We start from the raw sequence: 13,717 nt of genomic DNA, 5'->3' as shown, positions 1-13,717 counted from the left end.
GGGTGTCATAAGTTCGTAACACTGCTTATTGTCACATTATTTCTAAGAATATAAGAAAGGTAGTCAATAATTGATAAGCATTTGCAAACAGCATTATCCTTCTAAAGAGAACGTAGGCACATTGCTTGAAATGCTGTGGTCCAAACCCAGGGCCGTGAGGATAGGCGAAGGCAACATAAAGCATTTTTAAAGGAAGTTCACAGATTGGGTTTTTTGCTGGGCAAGTCGTGGCAGCTCTGTGAGGATACTTGCCTCCGAGCTTTTGTGGGGCGTCATTTCAGTATGCATGGAAACACTTAGGGCCAGGGACGGAGCCAAGGGGAGTCAATGTCTCTCCTGAATATGGATGCAGCATTAACCATGGGCGGATTACACATGCACTTGATTTGGAAAGTAAAGGTCACACATCAGTCTCTTCAGCTGTATTTATCCACATTGAAAATCACTGCCCATAGAATCACCTTTGAACAGCACCACCAGCTAAAATGTAACACCGCCACCAGCTGCTGTATGTTTACTCTGAGCTGAGAAAAAAGTTAACAATCAGCATATTTGCTTTTTCAAAAAGTTGATTTTAAATCAGGCAAGAAAACGTTCCTGGACCAACTATATTTTTATTCTTTGTATAGACTATGTCATCAATAGGTATTTTTAGAAGAACATAATGATTTTCAGAGTTTAATAATAAGAATTATGGATGAATTCTTCAGAAAGAGGGATGAAAGATACTTACGTTAGGTCAGTAGACAATCCCAGTCCATCCTCTCACGGTCTAACAGAGTTACACTCTGGACTACGTGAAACTTGGGATCACCCATGAGGGTAAGAAACAAACGGGGTAAATAAAAACTCCCAGATCGAACAAACACACTGTGGACCAAACGCGTATGTGACTGATATGAGACGAATGAGGAGCTCTCTCTGTGCTTCATCTCACCTACATTACAAAGCCATCCACGATTTATGGCAACATAATGAGAAATAACCAAAGGCTGGAATCAAAGGGTTTAAATAAGCCATCTCAATATCTGAAACATAAATTTCAAAATGGATGCTTCCATGTTATTTGATCTCATGCTTCCTGGTATTGAATATACAGCAAGATTCATTTTCAAAATATTAAATGCAATGTGACAGGCGTTTGATTAATTACGTTCGTCTCTTTGAGGCAACAGGTGCCATCTGATATGAGCACTTCGGCATCTTCTATTCACCTCAACACTTTCACTTGACCTTCCCTCTTTACTCGTTTCTGTCTCAGGGAAATTTCTCATGTGGAGGCCAAATCCATTCCAGTGGGTGTCTAAGAATACACCAAAGGGAGTTACTGCTACCTTTGCTTTCTCTCCAGCAGTTTCTTAGAAAATATGTGCTGTAGAAGAGTTTAAGGACAATAAGGGAACAAAAATAAGCTGACCATTACCTTTCCCCCATCCTTTGTTGGTTGTGGTTTTAAGATTTGCTAATTAAAAAGTGAGCTGGTAGAATCAACGATAGGTACCACTGTGAACACTAAGTGAACCAGGAGGTAACATTCTGTTAGCCAGTAAAACAGTTGTGCTAAGTAATAAGCACTGAGTCTTAAGTACCTCTTCCAAATTACTCCACTGAGCGTCCCAATGTATTACCAGACCACTGAATTCTGTAAGAATTTGTTCAAGTATCTACTTTTTTACCGGTATTGTATCTGTCACTCCAACACACACAGACATACACACACACACACACTATTTTGGGCATGCAGATGTATGACAAGAAAATTTTTTATGCTACATTGTTACGTTAGTGTCACCAAGTGAAACACCAACTAAAATATGTGAGTAGCACCCAGGCACAATAATCTTATCTATAAATCATCGTAGTACTAAATATAAAAATAGTTAATAATACATGATGAGCATAAAATACACTTCAAGAGAACCACAGACTGAGAACCACTAAAGGACACACTTTAGTGCCGTAGCCCTTTCGTCCTGCCATTCCTGCTATATTCCTGGTAAGTAAATGAAAGCTGGGACTTGGCCATCAAGAAACTTGTCCTTGATTGGCCTGATCTGGGCCCAGAGGGCAAGGTGATAGCAAGAGAAGCTAACAAGTTAGACCATCTGTTTCATTGACTGGCTGGGCTGAAACAAATACCTGAAACACTCCTGTAAAGCCATAGTTTAAAATAATCTTCTGACATGAATGTCTTCATAATTGTACTGATATTAGATTAAGATGACTATGTTTAATTTCAGGGCACTTTATTTTAGAAGCAGAAGAATGAGTATAGTGAAAGCAGCATAAGACTACCTAACTGATGAAATTTATTTTACCCACTTAATGTTATGTAGTATCTTGTTTTTGAATAGACTATAAAAATTACTGACAATTCTATAGTTTAAAAATATAAATGTTTTATTTTTATTTTTTAAATTTTTATTGGAGTATAGTTGATTTACAATGTTGTGTTAGTTTCTGCAATACAGCAAAGTGAATCAGTTATACATATATATATATCCTTTCTTTTTTAGATGTTTTTCCCATATAGGTCATTACAGAGTATTGAGAAGAGTTCCCTGTGCTATACAGTAGGTCCTTATTATCTATTCTATATACAGTAGTGTGTATATGTCAATCCCAATCTCCTAATTTATCCTTGCCCCACCCCTTACCCTCTGGTAACCATAAGCTTGTTTTCTACATCTGTAACTCTATTTCTATTTTGTAAATAAGTTCTTTTGTGCCATATAAATGTTTTACCTTTTTTTTAAATAGAGAAAACTTAGATTAGAAAATTAGACGCTGTTCAACTATAGGACCTGAAATGCCATTTCATGAGAAGTTAAGGGTTATAGGTCTTGAAAATCATAAGAAAGTCAACAAAGCTCAATCATTAAGCAACTGAGATAAAACATATTGCATTCAGTTCACATTAAGTCATTAACCGGATATAAAGTATGCACATGTATTTACCTGTAACTGGATAGGACAATAAAATGTGTAGTGACAAATGTTGTCCATCACTCAGCTTAAGATTCTTTTGCTCTATGTTTGCTTCCCTGCCTTGTATCTACCTCAGGTGAGTGGATGTAAGCGTGTTTAAATTTAGAGACGAAAAATTTAAAAAAATATTTTTTTTAAGCACTCGCTGTGAAAACTGATTTCTTCTATGTCTTTATAAAAAAAAGAGGGTTTTTTTTCAGTCTGTTCTTTGTCAGTTTTTTATAAATCTTACATGGCCAAATCACTAAGGTAAAAGAAAATTGACTGGGTAAGGTCTGCATAAACATTCTGAATCCTTTACACAAGGTAATCTGAAAGGAAGCAGTTTTGCCTGGAAGAAGGTAAAAGAGAACAAAGATGTGAACGCAAAATAGAGTATTTTTATTAATGCAAAGAAGAGAGATGGTGCAGAGATGGTGCAGAGATAGTGTGTTTTCTGTATTGAGGAGAATGGTTATGGATGAGAAAAAGATGCAGAAAGAGAAATTGGAAGAAAAGAAAAGGGAGAAGAGGGAAGTGCTGAGGTGAATAGTGCTGAGGGTGGGAAGAAGGAAAGGAAAGGCATTGGCAAGAATTAATAAATGAGTGAGATGCAGAATACCATAGATACCCCACCTCCTACCTCCCAGCCAGGCCCAGAAGACCTGAATTGGCAGTCCACGTGCTAATTCATCCCTGGCTCTGTGTTTCCTCCCCTTCACAGCCTGTCTTGCAAAAAGCATCAGGGAATCCCAAACATCCCTGCTTCTTTCACTAAATCTCCTGTATTTATAAGGTGCAAAGGTAACAAAGTGCCAGAATCAACATTCTTTTCTAGTGAGCACAGGCATCCGTTCAGCTTGAGTGAGGAGTTACTTATAAGATGCATATTGACTGCATGCATAATTTGTGGAAGACCATAGAAAGCAGGGAAATAGCGTATGTCTGGCCACAGAGATAGGCATCTTCAGGAAAAGCAAGCTTCTGGCAAAGTGCATTTTGCTAAACAAAAATATTAATAGTTCCCAAAGCTTCAAGTTAATCCCAATATGAGAGGTGCCTGCAGTTCAGCCAGGGAGAGTAACCAACCTCCGTGGCAGGCCTGATACAGGCAAGGAGCACACTGTCCTCCATAGGATGTGAAAGGACAGGAGGCGAACACCTGTTGTCTTGAGAAATGGGATCCCGACTGACTTTGAAAACTCTTCTAATTTTCTCAGTTTCGAAATTTTCTACAATGAGTCTGTCTGTGATGTGCTTTTTTTTTTTTTTTTCCTCAATTAGTGTTTGCTGAGGTGGGGATGGCCATGGAGTGAAAGGAAGCTGCTTTCAGTGATTCTCCGTCTAGGGATTCTTCTCTGACCCCAGCCCAAAGCAGCGATGCTCACCTGGGACATGACCGATCCCCCGGAGGGTGGGTTCAAACAAACACAAATTGCTGTTCTCCGTATCCGTTCTGAGATAGCAGCTCTGGGATGTGGTCTGAGAATTTGTATTTCTATCTCTGAGGATAGCTCTTTGAGGATCACTGGCCTAATAGGAAGCCTTGTGGGGACCATGACAGAGTCTCAGCTTACAGGTGCTTCTAATTCAAGCCTCAGCATGACTGCGGGTCTCAGGGCTTGCTGAGGAGGGCAGAGACAGGTTGATATATCCAGTTAGCAAAGGAGGGTAAATGAAGCTGGGGACCAGCGATGCCCTTGGGTAGGAACAGTGTCATAAGGTTTGCCATGAGTAGGATACAGAGGACAATCCTATGGATGGTGATTCACAATGGTCTCATGGGGCTGGGAAATCAAAAAGCAAAAACTCTGCTAAAATGTCACCCCCAGCACGTCTAAACTGGGTTTTGGTTGGTTGGCTGGGTGAAGAGAAATATGCGCTGGTAACCCGAGAGAGTCAGAACAGACCTTCCATCCCCCGGACCACCCAATCTTTCCATCAGAGGGCGTTTACTCCGTCTTTGCCCTGGATCCACACCTCTCACCTGCTCGGTTCCTCAGCCCTGGAATTGTCTCCTTTCCCTCCTCTGACTTCAGATTTTCCCTGTTCACTGCACGTTTTCCAAAAGGATGCCAACACGCCTTCATAGTCCCCACCTCCACCAAAGAAGCAGATACAGAGCAACACCTTCCTTGACCCCATATCTCTCCCAGGGCTAGGATCTCTGCTCTTGCTTACAGAAAATACTCATAAATGCACTGGGTGTGCCTCTTCATTCCTCAATCTGTCTCCTTTGTGGGACGTTCAAGGTCTGCCTTGAACTTACTGCCCCAATCACCTACAAGAACATTAGTTATAACAACTCTGGCCAACACGTATATGTTCATTTAATCCGTACAAGAACCCTCTGGGGGAAGCAGTTAGTGAACCTATTTTATTGATGGATAAACTGAGACCTGTAAAGGTTCGTTTTTTTTTCAAGGTCACACAGCTCGTCCATAGCCAAGCTCAAGCCCTGAACCACTTTCAGAGTGTAGCTCTTAAACAGTGCCCTTGTCTTCCTCCCCAGCTCCCTTTCCTGTCCTTTCATTCTTACCCTTAGGACTCAGCTTACACTTGGAAATCTTCCCCAGGAAGGGGACTCTTTCTCTTCCCCCTGCCTGGAAGACTTTTCCCCACATATGGTCACCTCAGCTACCTGAAGTCTTTGCTCAAATGTCTCCCTCCTTACTCTTTTTTTCCTCACTCCACTCCAGCTGCTTTGCTATTCTTCTAGGAAACCAAGCATGCTTCCATCCAGGTCTTTACCCTTCCTGTTCCATACACCCAGTTTTCTTCCTGACTTCACGTGTCTTGTGCTCCAGGGCTACCTTATCAGAGGGAACTTTTCTGACCAATGTCACTAAAATATAATCCTCAATTCCATCCAACTGTCTCTTTACCTCGCCTTCATAGAAGATGTTGCCACTTGTTATAAATGTTTATTTGCTTAGTTTTCATTTCTTTGATTTTCCTGGACGTAGCAGTTGTTCAAAAGTATTTGAGTGAATGATTAAATCCCAGTGTGGGAGAATGTCTGGCATTAGGAATATAGATTGAGTCTTCTTTGTAGACAAGCAGGGGAGGATTATCTCACTGAAGTTAATTTCAGGGATTCTGAGATTAATTAACTTTCTTTTTAAAAAGTATAAGATAAATGCTTACATTAGTTTCTATACTTGTTTTAAGGTAAACTGAATTTTGTGGTAACTAGGAATCAATGCTTGTGTGTATCCATATATTTACTACATGTAAATTATACTTTTATTTTGACACTGCCTACCTCTTCAATTTATTTTCTATCACCATCACCAAGAAATGATCCTAGATTAAAAACTTATCCCTATTCTAGGACTCTTTAAGTTTTTCCAACTTTCTATCTCCGCATACAGACACACACACACACACACACACACACACACACCTCATTCATTAAATATGGACCGAATTCTGCCTTTCTTAATAATTCCCTGAATCAGATCCCTCCTCCGATCCTCTCCATTCACAATAAAGCCCAGCCGGATGTCAGTTACAATGTTATTGCTCTTAATTGGCTGAGGGGCTGGAGCAAGGAGGCAAGCTGTGAACAAGAAGACAATGCAGTGAATCCACAAGGCCAGAGACACAGTTAAATCAAGAGCCAAAGCCACAGAAAAGACACCAGCAAACAGAAACCCCATCCATCACAGGGGGATTGAGACCCTGGGGTCTGCAGGGAGAAAGTGAAGTGTAAACACTGAGTTAGCTGCACTGGCCCGCGATGGATATTGTTAAATCTGTCCTTCTGTTCTAGAGGCCCCTCTTCTGGAGCCAAGTCTGGGGACACCTAGGGTCAGGTCTTGCCTGACATCATTTTGCAGTTATCTGTTTACTTCTTCCTCTCCCTTAGTGACTGGAGAGCTACCCTAGGGCACCATATAATTCATCAGTCTAGGATGTGTGTATATAATGAGTGTCATTCAACATATATATTTATATATATATACGCACATGTACATATACATATATACACACATTTTATTAATATATTAATTAGTGAATAAAAGAATAGTTGCTCTTATTATGAAGGATTTCCAATTCTTTCAATCATACTTTAAATTGATTCAGGAAATATTAGATTTGAAAAAAACGTTACTTTGGTTTTATAATCCCATAAAATAAAAGTTGACATTTAAGTATTTTGATATTGGACTTGACTTCTACCTAATTCAAGTGTGTGCACCTGATACTGAGGTGTCATATCTCAAGGACTGTCTGGCCATTCGTGTTTACACAAAGCCAATTACTCAAAAAAAATCCACACTTTTCACTCAGTCTCGCCTTAGGTGCTCCAACAAAGCAGTAACTAGTACAGTGATGAAGGAGCCTTGTAAGATGCATGTAAATTTATAGGCTTCTGTTTAATAGCTAAGGGCTCATACTGGAGTTTGTTCTTTTTACCTCTAGAAGTGAAGTGAAGTAATGCTGAGACCATACACCCATAACATAGTTTCAAAAGCAGAGCAGATGACTTATATGTAATAATCATTACAGTGAGCCGTGAATTTCAGTACTGGAACAGATTCAGATTTGCAACGCTGCTGTTGCCTGGTTTGATCAGTGGAATAAAGTGGAGCTGTTGGTGGAAGCCCGTGAGGGGGTCATAGTTCTCCCATTACCTCAACCCAATTTTGTAAATGCAGTCTTGCGTGTTTGCCAGTCTCTTAGTAATGCCATCGTCATTATTACCTACTGAATGGTATTGAAAAAAATGTAGTTGTGCCCAATTCTAATGATTATGATCTCTCTGGCTTTGTTTCTAAATATACACCTATACAACCCGCAGATTTTCGGAGATGGTGAGGCATTGTGGGGAAGACCGATAAACTGGATTCAAATCCAGTTCTGCCCCTTTCTGGCTAGGCGAGGTGTGCAGCGCCCCTCACTATGCCTGAGCAACACAGCTTCACTATGAGCCAGCAAGGTCCTCCTCATCCTCTGGGTTGAACTCAATTGTGTATCCTCTCTAGAGCTTTTCTTGTTGCCCCAGGAACTTAGGTGCCTCCCCGCCTTCACACAATAATTTTTCCTTATTTTACTAAAGTACATGCATATTTTTATTTAATTGGTCTTTTTGCATGTCCACTTTTCCTGTAGACACGAAGTTTTGTGTAGACTTTAACTCTGCAATATTCAATGCTAATCAAACGAATGAATGATTTGTTCTCTATTTTTGAGAGAAGCAAGAAACAAGTTTGAGAAGAACATTTGGAGATTGTGGAGCCAAGCTGGGGAGAGCTTAGTTGTAGTGTGTTTGCTATTTTTCTTATTCCATTAATAAAACCCATTTCTATTGGCCATTATTAACCATGGTATATACAACATAATTCCTAAGTCAATGGAAAAAAGTGAGAACAGGAGAAAAATAAAGACATACCAATAGCACAATAAACTCCCTTTACATGACTGAATGTTTGGAGTCTCATGACATGTACCTTTCTCAGTTTATATTAGTTCAGACAGTATTTTTAGACATAGATTTGACAGTATTTTTAAAGGTCTATAATTTGAAAGTAATAAATCCAATAACAAAAGAAGGGAAAGCATAGAAAATTGTGAAATAAAAAAAAAAAAATTCTTCTTCTTGACTCTTCCCAGAAGTAACTATTGCAACGGTTTCCCTTTTTAGGCCTTCTGATGATTTATATTTATTATATTCTGTTTGTGTCTTCTTATAAACTATGATTATAATATCTAATTTATATTTTCTCAATTAAAAAAATATATTTGATTTCTATGCTATGAACGTAATGCCAAGATTTTTCTTCTCCCTTGTAGACCTGTTTATTTTTCATGGCTAATAGCTAAGTAATAAGGAACTGAGTACATTCTGTGTTTCCTGATGCAGGACGTCTTCAATCTATATGGCCAACAAACCTATGTTATATCTTTTATCATCCCCATTAATTCTCTGCCACATTCTTACATTTACACTTTGAAGATATGTAACCATTACATTTTGTCTTCTAAGTACAAATAAGTTCTTCAGTACCTTAAATCTCAGTGATTCTAAAAAAAAAAAAAAAACAACTTTTGGAACACTATTCTAATGAGTACTGGAATTTCCCAGATCAGCCTTATCAAATTTCCTGTCTTCTCATACTTCTTTCTATTTTCTGTGGGTTGCTGTTGTCTTTATTTTTATTGGCACTAAACTTGTTATTTCAAAGAAAAAAAAAAAAAAGAAAGAAAGAAACCTTTCATTATTTAAGAAGATATTATTTCCTTATCATGCAAGACATTACATTGTCCACAGAGAAGGAAATAAAAACTTTGCCACCAAATCTGTGCTGTGGAAATGAGAATTTCCCAAATGCCCAGGTTAAGTTGATTATGTCTTCATTTCTGTTTGACTCTCTGTATTTTTCCTTGGAAAATTTTCAGAAGTACCTGTTTCTTGGATAAAATACTGTTCTTTCTTGGCTTCTGTCTTCAGTTGTACTGGTATATGTTTAAATACTTATTTCACAGAAGTTCTGTCGATTTTAAACTTGGTGTACTCTTCGATGTCTACAAATTCATGTATTTTGTTCTCGCACTTAATGGAGAGTTTGGGTATAAAATTTAAAAGGCAAAATGATTGAAGCATTGCTCTATTGGCTTCATAGTCAATCATCATAAGCGTAATGTCAGTTTGACAGTTTCCGAGTCTTTCTTTGTTTTTCAATAAAACAAACTATGGAAGAATACTGGCCAGGGATCCTGCACAATGTCCTACAATCTGGGTTTGTTTGATGTTTTTTCTCATGATTAAACTGGAGTTATGAGTTTTTGGAAAGAATGCTGCATAGGTGAAGTACCTTTCTGGTGATACCATATCCACATGACAGCCCTGATGATGTAAACAGTCAGTTGGCTAAGGTAGTGTATGTCAGGTTTTCCACGGTAAAGTTCTACTTTCCCTTTCCCAACTCTAGTCTTTGGAAGTGTGTCAGTTAAGTCCAGCCCATGACCAAAAGGAAAAGGGGCAGGGATTAAGCTCTACCTCTTGGAGTGGAAAGTATCTAAATAAATTACTCAGAATTCTCTAAGACAAATTTTGGCAATCAATTTTTAATTTCAAAAAAACATTCATGTATTCTTCTTCTTCCGCTTCTAAAGCTGAACCTTCTTGCACAAAGATCTTGTCTTTTTGAGAATATTTATTTGACTTTTCCTATTCTCTCTGTCCCCTTAATTATTCCCATTTCCTCTGCAATTCACTGTTCACCTATATGCCAGAGAATTAGGTCAATGCTATTAGTTATTGGGCTGGGTTTTCTTTGCAATTGTGTAGATATGTTTTCCCCAGAAGTCAGAATGCAAGGTTAAGTATGGTTTCTGTTTAGGTTAGTGGCTCATGGCAGGGGAACATTGTTGCCAGCCAGGAATTCCCAAAGTTGCTAAATTAAGGAGCACATTTTGAGGAAGGTAGAGATTTGTAGTAAACTTCACTCGCATATAGAGCTACCTTGACGTTGGCATTATTTCCCTTTTCTCCATCCCGTTCCGTGCATACACATTGGGAAATCCTGAGTTCCCTCCATCTCTGTAACTATTTTTTGTTTTTTGTTTTATCAGTCTCTCATCCTAGTGGCCTTCATATCAATTCCTCGCTTGTTATTAAATGCTCTTTTTTTTTTTTTTTTTTTTTTTTTGGCCACACGGCGGTGGGGCTTGCGGGATTTCAGCTCCCTGACTAGGGATTGAAGCTGGGCCACGGCAGCGAAAGCGCTGAATCCTACCCACTAGACCACCAGGGAATTCCTAGTAAATGCTCTTCTCTGACCTTTGTTCTGAGTGTAAAAGTCATAGCTGACAAGTACCGAAGGGGAGGGCAAGGGCCCCAAAACTACCCTGATGACTTCCCCAAGGCTCATGCCTGCCTTTTGTATTTTTTGGCTATAAGATTGATTCTCCTCTGGGCCTCCATTTGTAAGACATGGTCCCACCACTAGTGCTTTGCACTGTGGATTTCACAGCTCTACACTTTTGACAAATGTGAATGTATTTGCTTTTTGTGAATTCCTTATACTTTCTATTCTGCTAAATCATTTCTTATTCTTGAGTAGGTTAGTGGTATGGCATACAGCAGAGTATATACTGTAGTATGGCTACGTACGGCAGTATGTGTGTGTCTGTCACACACACATATACACACATTTGTGTGTGCATGGAATATTCTATCCTTTCAACATGAGTTGTGGAAGGAGGATATATAGATGTGGATGCATTATTTGCAATCTTGAACTAGAAATCTGCTAAGGTATTGAAACAAAGCTGCATCATAGAAGAAAATGCAAATGTCATATCTGAAAAATTTAACTCTATACTGAAGAAGTTTACTGCTGAGGCCGGCCAGCACCTGCAGTGAGAGAAAGCATTTCATGTAGTCGGAGCCCCTTGCGAATGGGGGTGTTCCATTTGCATGAATTTGTTCACAGAAGTTTAAGAATGACTTCTTCTAAGGATCATGTGGATTCGTCCTAATATGCACTCTTCCCAAATTCATTTCTTCATTCTCCTACATCCTCATCCAAAGCCTTAAGTCAAAGGACTCATAGATATAAAACTGATGAATCCCTGCATTGCCATAAAGTCAAGGCCAAACCATATATGAGATTTTACATAATAATAAGGCAACAGAAAAGCTGCACACAAAGGAATGAAAAGCCACCTTTATTAATGTACAAAGGAAGAGTTGTTTGGTGAAGAAGTTGTTATGTCAGGGTTACCATGTTTATTACTTTCAGATGGACTAATTTTATTTTAGGAAATAAACCTAATAATTGTGCTTTGCTTTATTTGTGTTCACTCTATTTGTAATGATTTCCCAGGCACGTGCAAGGGTAGATTTCATTAAGTCCAATGCGAGCATTTGTTTCACCTTAAAAACACAACAGTAAGTTACTAATATTTAACTATGATCATGTGAAGAAACCCATAATTGTTACTGCCCATGAAGGCAAGTGAAAACGGTAAAACAGAAGTAGTACTTATTGATCTCTTATAAGCAAGAGCATAATACATTACTTTAAGAGGCTCCAGCAGAGCAATGCCTGATACAAAACTATTGTATGTTAGATTCCCACTCTACTGAGTGTACTTTACATGTCTTCTTTCTGAGAAACATCTAGAAGAAGAATTTGAATTCTGTGCATTTTGAGAGCCCTTGATTTTACAGCATCTTGAAGGTAATACATTGAGATTTCCAGAATTTTATTTCGAAGCATGGGCTTAAGGCTATTGTTATTAATTTCATTATTCTTTTTGATAGAAATATGTTTTTGAAGTAATATTTGGGCAGTTCTAAGCCTATTAGAGGACAGAGAAAATCGAAGCCAAAGAGTAAGGGCATCATCATGCGCGTTAGAAGACTTTCATGATTCTTTAATTTCTAGTAGAATACGCGTTCATCTTTGGGGTGGGAAGAGTTTTTGCAGCTCCAAAAACCTTGGGCATTTTCTAGAATATGATGAATGTTGTTTTATAGAATCTGACGTGAACCATGACAAAAAATGTTTTAATTCTGTTTTTCTAGGTAGAATTCCTTGCTTTGTACTTTGGGCTGCTAATTGTCCCTGCCCTTCTGCAACACTGGAGCACATTTGGGTTTTTATTTTATTCCATGACCTTGAGAGGCCTCTGTTAGAGGACAAAGTCTCAGAAGTTGCTGCCAGAAGTTGGATATAAGTCATCTAAATGAGAATCCAAGATTTGACACTCACCTACTGATCCCCAACTGCACTTCTCCCACACATCAGGGAACAGGAGACGTGAGGCCACGGCAAGATTACTTTGTTTTAATATCTCAAATTTTTATTTAATTTTATTTATTTATTTATTTATTTATTTATTTATTTATTTATTTATTTATTTTTGGCTGTGCCCCGTGGCTTGTGGGATCTTAGTTCCCCGACCGGGGATCAAACCCATGCCCCCTGCAGGGGAAGCACCATGTCTTAACCACTGGACTGTCAGGGAAGGCCCTCAAAATGTTATTTATTTTGGCTCCTTCACCCAACTCCTAATTCTATTCCTATTCCACTCTATTCCACTCTTGTTTATCTAACATATAGCTGCCCTGTATGGCTTTATTTACACCTAGAGGCATTCTTAACAATACTTTACTAGTGTGGATTATTCTTGTTCCACAAACAGTATTGTGCTGGGTATATTATTTGGCTTTTTACTTTTTTCATTCAATATTACATGTTTAGGATTTATTGATGTTAATTTATATTTAGGATTTATTGATGTTAATTTATATAAACAGTATCAAGATTAACAATAAAATATACACCTGGTGATCCATTACCTGCTGTTAGATTGCCAGTACCATAGAAATAAGGTGCCCCCTGATCCAACCAAACTCTTTTTAAAGGCTTGTGATGTCTTATAGGTAGTACCCGTCTCTAATGTTCTCTTGCCTGGAGAGAGGACTATTTATTCTAATGTCAGGAACCTCCCTTCTTATTTCATGATATTAAGCCTAAATTCAGGTCATGTGATTTGACTCCATGACTGCTGGCTTTACCATCTTGTTTGCTCTCCTGAGAGAAGATTTAATGCAGCACAAATCAAGGACAGGATTGTAGGCAGCCATGAGTTAACTGTCTTTTCAAAGGTTGCCTTAGAGAGAGTTGGTGCAAACACTTACAAGTCTGGCAACCTACTGGACACTCTTTATATCACATCCCACATCATTTCTGTCCACCTGCGGCTCCAGCCCTTGTTCTGATGACCAGCT

Source organism: Eschrichtius robustus, chromosome 15 (assembly GCF_028021215.1).
Source record: "Eschrichtius robustus isolate mEscRob2 chromosome 15, mEscRob2.pri, whole genome shotgun sequence".
Taxonomy (NCBI): Eukaryota; Metazoa; Chordata; class Mammalia; order Artiodactyla; family Eschrichtiidae; genus Eschrichtius; species Eschrichtius robustus.
Note: the sequence above shows the minus strand (reverse complement) of the source record.